The sequence below is a fragment of the Dreissena polymorpha genome, chromosome 3, assembly GCF_020536995.1.
Source record: "Dreissena polymorpha isolate Duluth1 chromosome 3, UMN_Dpol_1.0, whole genome shotgun sequence".
NCBI classification, from domain to species: Eukaryota; Metazoa; Mollusca; class Bivalvia; order Myida; family Dreissenidae; genus Dreissena; species Dreissena polymorpha.
The window spans coordinates 16,729,365-16,741,873 of record NC_068357.1 but is presented as its reverse complement, the minus strand read 5'-3'; the positions used below and the strand labels follow the sequence as shown (position 1 = coordinate 16,741,873).

General features: G+C 37.6%; 1 long non-coding RNA gene across 1 annotated transcript; it reads right to left on the bottom strand.

Annotated features, from left to right (window-relative positions):
* Positions 1 to 7,562: 7,562 nt before the first annotated feature.
* Positions 7,563 to 10,538, bottom strand: LOC127873001 (uncharacterized). Its single transcript, XR_008045886.1, has 4 exons — positions 10,451 to 10,538; positions 8,811 to 8,888; positions 7,925 to 8,011; positions 7,563 to 7,687 (listed from the first exon to the last, which is right to left on the bottom strand). It is a non-coding gene; the product is annotated as an uncharacterized LOC127873001 (long non-coding RNA).
* Positions 10,539 to 12,509: the final 1,971 nt, after the last annotated feature.

Sequence of the window (12,509 nt, the reverse complement as noted above, 5' to 3'; positions counted from 1 at the left end):
CTTTAGCCTGTGTGACGAGCAAATTTCCACCCAAGTATAACTACAAATAACGATTGCTTTGAACATGCACAAGTTGTTACATGCGCAAAAACATTTGTTTGTTGCAGATCTAATTGACAGTTTTACAAGTGCCCACACAAGATGTAGATAATGCCAAGAAAGTTGCGCTAAGGACAGGAGGTGGCGCGGAACTAACTCGAATTTATAGGGCATTGCTTGCAAGGAGATATAGGAGAAGTTATTGTTAAATACATAATATGTTTATTCCCTCGCAGATGTGACAATAATTATAGAACAAATTCTAAACAGACATTATCAATTTTATTGTTTTGGTCTAAACTTGTTTCTAGAGTACAGGTGGGTAAGCGTCCTTTAATTTAATAAAATGTCTTGGTTGATCTATTGATTCCGATTTTAAGTGCAGCGCTAACCTGGCTTATATTTCTTAATGATATCACAATGATATGGAAATCCGGCGTTCAAAGAAGCACGTCAGTTCCGTTCTGTGCAGCGACTTTGCTGAAGAAAAAACTGTTTTCATTAAAACATCATTATCATAGAATTCGTATTATACAAAACATGCACATAATATAAAAAGGCACTCTTTCTGAGTATTCAGAAGTATGTAAGAACCCCTCGATATAAATGAATGAAAACATAATTAGCATAAATGTACCATAGTAAAATAGTTTTTGCTATTTGATGTTCGGATAGTAAAGTATTTATTTTAAATATTGCATGATTTCAGTTCTAATAATGATATAAATTATGAAAGCATTTTGCCCGGAACTGTTGAGATTTTGTTTTGTTCTGTTTTCTGACGAAATACCATATTTACATACTTCTCACGATACTTCTTGCAGAGAGCGACCATCACAATCAGTGCAATAAGCGTAAGAACTGCGACACCGGAAGTTGCGAGCCCGGACTGAATACCTCAATTTTACCTACTTCTTACGATACTTCTTGAAGAGGGCGACCATCGTAATTAGTACAATAAGCGCAAGAACTGCGACACCGGAAGTTGCGAGCCCGGACTGAAGGTTGCTGAGGGTCCATGTACTGGTCTGTGACTGCACATGCCGGGTTTCTGTTTGAATGTGTATTTTTTAACATTACACATAAATAAGTCCTTTATGTGAATTTAAAATTTATGTGAACAACAATTTGCAATATATATTTTGTAATATTTACCATCATGAACATCATTCCTCGATTGTGAAATGAGTCCAATTTTGCAAAACGTTTTTCTCAATGAACAAAAAAATACGTAATTTTCTATTTCCACAAAAATATGTTGATCTTATGAAATTGTTAGGACTTCAAGCGGTTTTTGACTTACCTTGATATTTACACATGTTGGCATTAAATGACCGATCAGTTGTTGACTGACCTCGAGTTCTACGTATGTTGGCATTATTTGACTGCCCTTTAGATTTACACATGTTAGCATTAAATGACCGATAGGTTGTTGACTGAAATTTAGATTTGCACATGTTAGCATTAAATGACCGATCAGTTGTTGACTGACCTCGAGTTGTATGTATGTTGGCATTATTTGACTGCCCTTAAAATTTACACATGTTAGCATTAAATGACCGATCGGTTTTTGACTTATCTTTAGATTTGCACATGTTAGCATTAAATGACCGATCAGTTGTTGACTGACCTCGAGTTCTATGTATGTTGGCATTATTTGACTGCCCTTAAGATTTACACATGTCAGCATTAAATGACCGATCGGTTGTTGACTGACCTCGAGTTCTATGAATGTTGGCATTATTTGACTGCCCTTAAGATTTACACATGTTAGCATTAAATGACCGATCGGTTGTTGACTGATCTTTAGATTTGCACATGTTAGCATTATATGACCGATCAGTTGACGACTGACCTCGAGTTCTATGTATGTTGGCATTATTTGACTGCCCTTAAGATTTACACATGTTAGCATTAAATAACCGAACAGTTGTTGACTGACCTCGAGTTGTATGTTTGTTGGCATTATTTGACTGCCCTTAAGTTTTACACGTGTTAGCATTTAATGACCGATAGGTTGTTGACTGATCTTGAGTTTTATGTATGTTTGCTGTATTTGACGGACCTTTAGCTGTGTATATGTTGGTAGTTGTCAACTTACCAATAATTGTATATATGTTGGCATTATTTAACGGACCTTAAGCTGTGTATATGTTGGTAGTTGTCGACTGACCTATAGTTGTAAATATGTTGGCATTATTTGACGGACCTTAAGCTGTGTATATGTCGGTATTTGTTAACTGACCAATAATTGTATATATGTTGGCATTATTTGACGGACTTTTAGCTGTGTATATGTTGGTAGTTGTCAACTGACCAATAATTGTATATATGTTGGCATTATTTGACGGACCTTTAGCTGTGTATATGTTGGTAGTTGTCGACTGACATATAGTTGTATATATGTTGGCATTATTTGACGGACCTTAAGCTGTGTATATGTTGGTATTTGTTAACTGACCAATAATTGTATATATGTTGGCATTATTTGACGGACTTTTAGCTGTGTATATGTTGGTAGTTGTCGACTGACCTATAGTTGTATATATTTTGGCATTATTTGACGGACCTTTAGCTGTGTATATGTTGGTAGTTGTCGACTGACCAATAATTGTATACATGTTGGCATTATTTGACGGACCTTTAGCTGTGTATATGTTGGTAGTTGTCGACTGACATATAGCTGTATATATGTTGGCTGTATTTGACGGACCTTTATCTTTGTATAAGTTGGTAGTTGTCGACTGACCTATAGTTGTGTATATGTTGGTGGTTGTTGACTGAACGTTAGGTGTGTATATGTTGTTATTTGTTGACTGTCCTTTGTTTCGTTATATTTTAGCATTTTGGCTGATCTTCAGAGGTGGTCTTGGTATCATCTGTGGATTGGTTTGAAATTATAGATTACCTACCTTGTGCAGTGCTTATGACCGTGTTTCCATGGCAACCCAACACGTCGAAACCCAGAGCGATGGACCCCATCGATGCATTCGGATAAATTCTGTACACAAACGCACGAGTAAATGAATATTCATGTTACTTTATTCAGACTTCAATAGAGACGCAAACACTGGGATCGATCATTGTCTCCAAACCCAATTTATCAAATGTCTGTTTTTAAATATCATATCTGCTTTAATATATAGAATATACTGCGCGATTATCTTATCAAAAAGTTTGAAATGGGACGAAGATGATATCGGCATAGGCATAGGGAAGCCGTTGATTTCCTGGTTATATTCCTCCGAAACTGATATTAATCTGTTATCTTACGACAGTTTTTATTACTTTTCTATGCACAAAACAAGTAAAATAAAAAAGCATGCAAACATTGAGCGAAAGATTCCCGATAAATTGATGAATAAGAAAGACTTTTAAAATATTCATTTCAACATGACCTTTATTTAAAGAACACTGTTGAGATGAAGATCGTTGAACGTAAAAATGGATTCAAGTGAAAAAATTTTACGTTTCCTTATTTATTAAGGCACTATTGTAAGTATGTTCATTGTGTCTACTATTTGCTTACTTTTTGTCAGAAAAGAGAAGAGCCATGATTTTCCTAATTCATCTAAGCATTTTAAACCTCTGACATAGATCCATTTTTTTGTTAACGACATTTGTACAAAAATAATTCTACCTATGCGTGGCTTTAGATCCAGTAAATATTGCATAAAAATCTAAAATTCGGGCGGGGCTAAAATTGTGTTATCTGACGATGGCAACATAACACTGTATTTTATAAAAAAAATCAGACTGGTTTTATCAGGTATCAATATTATTTGTGAGAATTTCGTATAAGTATCCAAGTGTATGTGTTTGTGCAGATTTGTGTCGATGGACGCAAATAAAAAACGGCTTCTTAGAAAAACATAGCCATAAATGCAAATGAATAACCTTATCCATCGTGCAGTCCTGGCGGTGAAATTGCTGTTGACCGATGTGTTAGGGTCAGCGTTTCCGTTGAACAACTTCACTTCACCGCCATCTCTAGTGTTCAGTAACGGACTGAAGTGGACACCGTCTGTGCTAAACAGGGATGTGTACGCTACCGTCCACTCCCGTCCGTCCGCCCGTTCCAGAATTGCCACGCCCGTGACGTCATAGGATGCGAGGAGGTCCACCTGAATACAGGATTTGAAGTCCCGGGACCTGCAAGAAGTTTTCGTCGTTGATTATTTCTTAAATCTGTTTGTTTTAGCTCGATTGTTTCGGACGCCAATTGTTTATAAAGACACTCTCTAATCTGTTACCCGAGTAGACATAGTAGTTCGTGCTTTTGGAAAGATTATGAAATCACTCCACGACCAGAAAACGAACCCCGTGCCTCTCTGCGTCTGTATTGTGACGTTTGAACTAAACAACATTCTACAATCAAGCTACTGGTTATTATATTGTTAAAGAATAGAACTAAAATTGTTAAACTATGCAATATACAATGCAAAAACCCGTATTTGTCCTTAGTGCAGCGTTGAAACGTTTAACACTCTTATTAAAAATAAAATTCGTACTTACATGTAATATAGATAGTAAAACCATCGGTCAGATGGGCCTATCTGACTTAACTAATATATTGATACAAAGAGTATTGAACAGAATATACAACTGATAAAACAAATCAAGTGTTTCCCGCGATATGAATAAAAGAGAATTAGGGAAGTTTTAATAATCAAAGGTAAATGCTCACAGGTGGGAGGGCGTGTGTTGGGGGCGCTTTCGTTTAAGGGGGCTTACGGTGTTTAAGTAAGATCAGTTGTAACTGACTAACACAATGGCGTCTTTTTCGGCATATTTGTAGAAGATGCATGATATTTCCATCCTGTTAAAACTTTTCATTTGTTTTAAATGCGTATACCGATTTGGATCTATGATTTTCGTTTTTCTCTATTTTTAAATTGCAAGATCGTATATCGTTATTAAAGAAAAAAAAATGTCAATAAATATGTTTTTTAATTTCGTTACCTTTGTAGAATCGAATGGGCGTTTTTATTTCAAATAAATATCATTTTATATACATGAAGTGGCTTTAAAAGGCGAAAAGAACGTTCCTCATTCAATAATTAGCCTAAAACAGACGCCATTTTGTCAGTCAGTTGCAACTGCCCAAAATTAAACGCAGACAGCGCCCTTACACACAAACCCCCCCCCCCCCCCCCCGTGAGTTTTGTTTATGAGTATTTAAGCCAAATATAAGTGTTTTAAACTAATGCGATACCATTTTTACCCACATAGGCCATAATTTGTTTTGCTGTTTTCCATGGTGATCATGTACTGAACCAAATACGTACGCTTATTATTAGAGTGCAATATATTTCATTATTTATACGCTCGCTTGGTACAGCTATTGGCATGTGATCCATTTCACTAACCGCTGGCAACATCGCCCTTTTAAATGCCCTTTAAGATTACCATCGTAGAAAGTTGCGACATGAATATAATTATTTGATAACAGTTAAGCACTAATTGACTTCTACGTAAAGCATTTCATTCGATCACACTGTCACATATATATATATCGATCATATTTGGCTTCAAGTATTATTTATATTTAAAGAAACTCGACACTTTACTTGGAAGCCCATCCGCCCGCGTGTGTAACATCCGCCGACGACGACAGCTGAGTGTTCGGCACCGACAGCGGATTGCCGACACCCGACGAATCATTGCGGGCTGAATAGAAAATACAAGTACAGTAAAACTAAGATGTCAATGCACACTCTACGCTATATGCCTGGTAATGAAGAAATCTCTGCCGCCAGTACACCTCGTGATAAAAAATCGATTAAAATATTTGTAACAATATTTATGGTTGCAAATAGTTATCTTCTGTTGACTTTTTGCGTTTGATAGTTAATCATATACATGTATTACGGTTCGGATATCCAGAAAATTCACTGCTTTGTATTAAATGAGAAAAAGTTACACACTTGAAATCCTTCCTAATATCGTATGATTTAAATTTCAATTGACTGGTAATTGTTGACCTATGACGAGGAGGTAAACAATGCAATGAGTTTATCGACAGTTATAGGACCAATAAAATGTATTATGATATACTGTTGTATGGTTGACGATCCGAATGTTGTTGTTTTTCCGCCGAATAAATATAAAAGATGGTGTTCTTATTCAACAATCGTATAAATGATATTTTGATCTAAATAAAATGTAATTTTCAAAGTTTCAAGTACGTTTAATGTCACTTTAATATCACTTTAACTATAATTATTGCAACAAATTACAGTATATTTTAGCAATATTTCAATTTTTAACATAATTCAAAGGTTTTAAATCGAAAACTTGTTTTTATTTAGAGTTGATTTCGAGTTGCGTTAATTGAAACAATACTTAACATTTTAGTTTAGAAATCATGTGAGCATTACCTAGAAGTCAGTACAAACCACCAAAATTAGCTGAAATCATGAACATAATATATCGTTGCTTGGTGTCATAATTAAAGATTTATACGACCCCATGGGGCATCATTTGAACACAATTGATTGAGGGCCACCATCTGAGGATGATAAATGGCCCCTATGAATTTCTCTATTAACTGTATAACATGCTTTAAGAAAAGACCATCGAATGACCATGTAATGTTGTTGATGCTAGTAATAAATTAGTTATAAACTCCAATATAACGTCACCACAAACAAGAAAAACATGTGTTCAATAATGTGATAAATTTACATTTAAAGACTATCAGGCTCTACATACGTTGGGTGTTTTATAACAAAAATGTCAACGTATATTGTAAACTTCTAACACGTGTCTAATTCGTTCTAATTATATAAGTCTATAATAACTGATACATTTGAATAATAGCTTCACTGTAACAAACATACCTTCACACTTGCAATAGTATCTGATTTGGTAGTCACTGCACGGGATCGGGTCATTGTCACCGTTCAGACACACGGAGCCGCCCTCCATGGTGCACTGCGTGACTTCCCCAGTACTGTAGGAGGCGATGCCGTCCACTGTCTGACATTCCACAGCGGTGATCTTGCCAGCCGGACAGAAGGCCGAGCGCTGAGCAGCGGTCCACGACTGCAAGCGGAAAATAAAGTAAACGCACTACGCTATTTGTTTTGGGAACAAACAATAATGTTTATATATCCATGGTGGCAATATAATCATGTTTCTATACCGAGACTGAGATAAGCTCTCGGTACAGTAGTTTAGCACAAGAAAGTTGTAAATTTGTGTATTTCATAAATACATACATAGCCATGACTGTGTGTCCCATAATACTATCACACTTAAGCATTACCGATGTGTAGCGTTTAAAAACTAAGACATTGTTAGATCTGTGCGATAAAACATCAGTTTATTATTTCGTGCATATGGAATATAGCAAATGTTGCCAGCCTCATTGAGCCATACGCTGATTGGCCAGCAAGGATTTGAAAACGGTACATTTTGACTCAAACTGTCAACAAGAATCAGCGTGCGCAATCATTAAAACAAATTAAAGAAATATGTATTGATGTTGCGAACGCGTTTGAGGGGTAATATTGACGCACCTCTCTATCGCCATCGCCGCTGTCCGGGGTGTCCGTGTTGATCCAACTTGACCACTGGCTAGTGCACGGCACAGGAGCCTCTGTTGGTGTTGTGGAAAATATGTGGTTGGTTGTAGAGCAGTTGTCTATAATGAAAATACATTAAATTTAATAGATATTAAGTTCCGTTATATTTCCACAAGAAAAAAAAATTATTATACACGGCTATTTTTGGTTTCGATCCAATGAAATGTTGACATTTTTATGCAATTTGTGTATTTTTTCAATGATTTTCATCTTTTCCGCTTAAAAAGACTACAGGCATTTCATTCGGACAAGCAATTAAATATTTTTCTTAGTTTTAGGCCAAAGACATGTCTTACCAAGGTATGGTGTTTTTGTAGATCCGCCAGGAGGAATTAATGTGGGTGTGTGGGACCCAATATGGCCACCGGGCAGGGTGGGCAATTCTGTAGCACAGATATTGAGAACGAGAGTGTATAATATGTCACCATTTGACAAAGATAAAAAAGACCAAAGTATAACTGCTACAATAATTAAACATTAATTTTAGAGTTTATTTGAAACTCATATGATTCAATTAAAAAATAAAATTAACATCCAAAAATGGTCAACATCCTGAATGATACAAAGACAGATAGGGAGAACAGAAATGATTTCGAGTCTGGTCTACAGTGTAAATATCCCATGTCGATCTGCTTTAACAGCGATTGTGGTAATTAGTAATACGTCAGGGGACTTATAACCACGCTTAATAAGCTCGTCAAACATTATTGAACGCCTGTGAATGTTTTAACCCATTTATGCTTAGCGTCTAGAAAAAAGGCCTTGGCAAACAGCGTAGACCCAGGTGAGACACCGCATAATGCGGCGTCTCATCAGGGTCTGCGCTATTTGCTTAAAGGAATTTCTGTAAGAAATATTCTCTGTATAGAAATAAGTATACCAGACATCCCTAATTTTGAAAATAAATTGATCAAATTTAGAAGGATGGGAGAGTCCACTAGGCATACATGGGTTAAATTGTATCATACTGAGGAGTTGAGTGCATTTGAAACCACAGTTTCTCCACACGGCAATTACCTTCACACTTGCAGTAGTATCTGATCTGGTAGTCACTGCACGTGATCGGGTCATTGTCACTGTTCAGACACACGGAGCCGCCCTCCATAGTGCACTGCGCTACTTCTCCTGTACTGTAGGAGGCGATTTCAATTGAAACTGACCAAATAACTGTAAACAACTCACGTTTAAATGGTTTCAGGGTAGAACCAGGATTCAATGTTGGTGTGTTGGAGCCGACAGTTACCGGTAGCGTCTGCAGGGCTGAAATTTGAAACACTCCTTGTATTTTCCTTTCACTGCATACGAATGGGCCATCGATTTGCGTCGATTGAACGTCGGTGGAAGTTTTATACACTATACTTGGGTTAAAAACAACATTTATGGATGCACTTAAAAATCAAAGCGCTAAAGGCACTGTAGGTGTTCGCTGGTGTAAAATGTCGCTCTTGATTAGCTTGTGCGCATTGCACAGGCTAATCAGTGTGCACAGGCTTATCTTATTTGACATGCATTAAGCCCCGTTTTTCCTGAAAGCAGCCAATATGTACAGATTTCAATGATAACCACAAGACTGGCCAATCTGTCTTACAAGCTGTTAAACACTATTAGTCATATAAACCCTCTGCAGTGTACCAGTGGGGAACTATAAACAGGCAAATGTGGGGGTTATCTTTACTAGCAGACACTCTATATAGCACTTGTCGTCTGCTGCATCAGGCAGTGGTTGTTTTTCCTTACCGTACCTAAGGCTTCTAAGCACATACTGATTTGCACAAAATGGTATGTAACATTAGTGTGAGCTAACGCTCAAACTAAAAGCGACGGTGAAGTAAAAAGGTCAGGTATTGAAATGCTATTAATTGTAGGCAATTTCTGTCATATAGAAAGTATATGTGCAATGCCCTAAATATGTATAACTTCCATATGTATACATAATAAAACAAAGAACATCAGATCGCATACCTATAAAAGTGGTTTTGTAATGAAAAATTCGTATCAACCTTCAGACATATACGAGCCGCGTTCGGGGAACGCCGGGATTAATGCTTGTGAGCAAAATATCGTCCCAGATCAGCCTGTGTAGTCCACATAGGCTTATCAGAGATGATAATTTCTCATAGACTTGATTTTTGTTTAGAAGAGAATCCTTCACACGACAAATTCCATAAAAGCGGAAGGAGTCGTCCCTCGTAAGCCGGTGCGGACTTTACAGGATAACGTGGAGATACTTTACGCACATGCATTAAGTCAGGTTTTCACAGAGCGGCACTCAACATCATTTTTCGGAGTAAACCCAGATGCAAATACACGTGCACGCCTTGACAGTTCCAGAAATATCTGATCGTGTAATCACTGCACTACGGAATACCGTTAGTGCCATCGTAATTCCACATTTAAATCCAGAGGGCGAGAATGCGAGAACGCGAGAGTACGATGACGAGAATGCGACAATACGATGACGACGGTGCGACAATACGATGGCGAGAATGCGAGAACGCGATGGCGAGAGTGCGATGGCGGCAGTACAAAATGACTATCACATTGTCGCCAGCGTATTGTCGCAGTGTCGTCATCGTATTATCGCGTTCTCGCATTCCCGTCATCGCGTTCTCGCATTCTCGTCACCGTACTCTCGCGTTTTCGCATTCTCGCTCTCTGGATTTTAATGTGTAACCACGATGGCCTAACGGTATTCCGTACTGCACGGAACGGGGAAGTTTGAACTGAAAATTAAGAATTTTAACAACATAAATCGACGCCTTGCTATTGATACAGGATTACACCGTCAATATTTTTGCGATGAAAATAAGTAGTATTTCTACCGTAGCAATTGCAGAAATATCGAACTTTGTAGTCCTGACATGGTACGGGGAAATTCGTTGCATCGTCGCATAGCAGCCCGCGTGCTAGGGCGCATTCGAGGATCTGAATATACACAATTGTATATTGTCATACTAGTTTACTCTTGATGTTTTTATCTTATTTACCATGAACACTAGTGAATCCATTTTCGCTTTATGTATCAGATATAATAACCATTTTTTAACGATCTTACTGGGCCCCCCCTTTATATAAACTCAAAATTTGAAATTTTTGTAATACTAGTACATGGAAATTGTCTTATTGATAAAAATTAGTTAAATAAATAGAAAAGACTGTATTTGTTATTAAAACATGCAACGGAAGGTATCATCCAGTAATTGAGTAGTATACGTTTTGTGTAACTAAACAATGACTTAGCTTACCTCGCCGGTACTGTAGCTCTGTGTTCCATTAGTTGTCAGCTTACCTCGCCCGTACTGTAGCTATGTATTCCAATAGTTGTCACGCACTCAATGGCTGTCAGGGTTCCATAAGGACAGAACAGTCTCTTCTCAGCCTCGGTCATGAACTCCATCTCCTTTCCATCGTTAGTGTTGTCGCGGTTGTACCAAATGGACCATTGGTCGCTGCAGTTGTAGGCAGACGGAACCGCCATCGGAGAACTGCCGCCGGCGGGGGGCGGTGAACCAGTGCGTGTTGCGCCTCTACCGATTGGCGAGCTTACCTTAGAGGAGCCGTCTCTGTCGGTTGAAGAGGTTATGAACGGCATCGGAGGGTCAGCTGTTGTTGTTGTTGTAGAGATGGTATTGGCAAGGAACCCGTTGTCTGGAACAGAAAAAGGCTATGTAAGTTGAGTGCAAGTAAAAAAGTATTTCACTTCTTAACAGTGCGAATGATTTTTGTCTTATCTCAATAAAATCATCTTTTAAACTATTGAAACTATTGAAGTTGATAAACGCACACATACAACTGGGAACAATCATATTCCACATTTACCTATGAATCCATGAGAATTGAAATATCATTAAAAAAACTCATGATGAATTCAAATGCGCAAATATAAGCCTGTTTTTTCGACGTTTTTCGGATGAGCGACGTCTTACCGACGTATGAATTCCTGGTAGGTCCGTCCGAGGGAATCAGTGATGGTGTGTTGGACCCATTACGGCCGCCTTCGAGGATAGGTAATGGTATAACAGTTATTTTAAGAACAATCGTACATAATTTGTTGAACTTAGCTGTAAGAAAAAAGACAAAAAAAGACAAAATAGAAAATAAGAAATGAGCCGCGTGTAAGTTGTTGCAGTTATTTCAAGAAAAGTTTATTGCAATAAAGGATGACCTGAAATGGGTCATATCAGACTATGGTCAATAAGCAGCAACTTTGTCATATACAAACATATTTATCAGCTGCACGATGCAAATTAAATGTTCGTATTTTTGAAGCTCAATTTGGAAATCGTTGTACTAAAAATTAACCCTGTTTAATGATACAATTACTAGCTTTACGAATCGCTTAGTCTTATCTTTATCTTTAAGTCAAATATTCTAATATTGCTTTACCTTTGCAGTCGCAGAAGTATCTCATCCTGTAATCGTTGCACGAAACGGGGAAGTTGTCAGAGTTCGTACATCTAGCATCCATGTTCATCCACGACGTCCAGTCTCCCACACACGCGGGAGGCGCGGAAGTGGTTACTGAACCGGATATGCTGATTGATGCCGCGCCGACATTGTTTGCTATTTCGGAAAACCAATAGTATTATACATTAAATCATGGAAAGTCCAAAGTAAAACTACTAACTAGAGAAACATTGTACATCCATTTAACATATCATTTGCCAACTCATGTGGCAATTCCATTTGCAAACCTTAATTAGAATCAAGACCCATTTTACTGTCATTACTTGGTTGGGCTTTATACTGCAATGTGTTACTAGCTTAAAATACTTACACATATGCTATTCCTGGAGACGTGATTAGTCTTACATTTATATCAGCTGATACGAGATGTGATTAGTTGTCATTTCAAATCGTGTTTTTATTCAACTGGGACTG